This window comes from Carcharodon carcharias, chromosome 6 (assembly GCF_017639515.1).
Source record: "Carcharodon carcharias isolate sCarCar2 chromosome 6, sCarCar2.pri, whole genome shotgun sequence".
Classification (NCBI taxonomy): domain Eukaryota; kingdom Metazoa; phylum Chordata; class Chondrichthyes; order Lamniformes; family Lamnidae; genus Carcharodon; species Carcharodon carcharias.
Window position 1 is genome coordinate 622,691 of NC_054472.1, and position 1,160 is coordinate 623,850.

Genomic DNA, 1,160 nt, shown 5'->3' on the forward strand with positions numbered 1-1,160 from the left:
GAGTCTGAAGCTAGCCTGTACCTTAAAACAAGTTTTGTTTCCAAGACAGCAAAGCAAGTTCACTCCCATTTCCTCCCAGACACTCAGAGAGAACTGGTTTATATACTCTGACAATGATCCTTCCCCAGTTGGGGACAGCTGTGCTTTTAAAGACAATTTAAAGCATGCATTTCATTGTGACACAATTCCAGTGAGACTGGGTGAAAATGGCTGACCAAGTAGAACAGAAGAAGAAAAGAACTTTCAGGAAATTTACCTACAGAGGTGTTGACCTGGATCGCTCCTCGACATGTCTTATGAACAGCTGATGTAGTTGTACTGTGCTCATCAGCATAGGCATGTGAACAGAGGCCTTCGCCGCAAACAGCGGTCCCTCCTGAAAAGGCTGCACAAGGCGCAAAAGGAAGCTCCTCCAATGGAGAAACCAGAGGTTGTCAAGACCCATCTTCGGGATATGGTTATCCTCCCAGAGATGGTCGGCAGCATGCCTGGCGTGTACAATGGGAAAACCTTTAACCAGGTTGAAATCAAGCATGAAATGATTGGCCATTATCTTGGAGAGTTCTCTATCACCTTCAAGCACGGCAGACCTGGTATCGGTGCCACTCACTTCTCCAGGTTCATCCCTCTGAAGTAAACAGTTTACAATGGAAATGTTGTGTAAATAAAACTAAATTCAACATTAACAAGCCATGCCACAGTGGGACTCCTGAGCCACCCCAGGCAATGCTTAACATAGTTGGCTACCACGAAAACCATCTTCTTATGAGACGGAAGGTTGTCATCAGTGGTACCTAATATATTTCACTGATCCCACTATATAAATAGCAAGTCAGGATAGTGGGTGACTTTGAGTGGAATTTGTTACTGTAGCTTAGTGGTTCTGGATGAGAAATAGAGTAGCTGGGAATTGCATTTTTCCATGACCATCCCAGCTGAGATGACCTAACATGCTGTAAGTCTACAGACTTATCATGAAACGTCCCTGCTCCATCACTCACCTATTTTCAGATAAATATATTGAGTCAGGGAGCTGCTTGATACCTTTGATCCATGTAATTAAAGTAACTGTTTCAGAATCACACAATTGTTACCATGCAGGAGGCCATTCGGCCCACTGGCTCTCCAAATGAGCAATTCACAGAGTGCATTCTCCTGCC

At 44.3% G+C, this 1,160-nt stretch overlaps 1 pseudogene; it reads left to right on the top strand.

Moving 5' to 3' along the window:
* The first annotated feature begins 206 nt into the window (after positions 1-206).
* On the top strand, positions 207-637 carry LOC121279244 (annotated as a pseudogene).
* Positions 638-1,160: the final 523 nt, after the last annotated feature.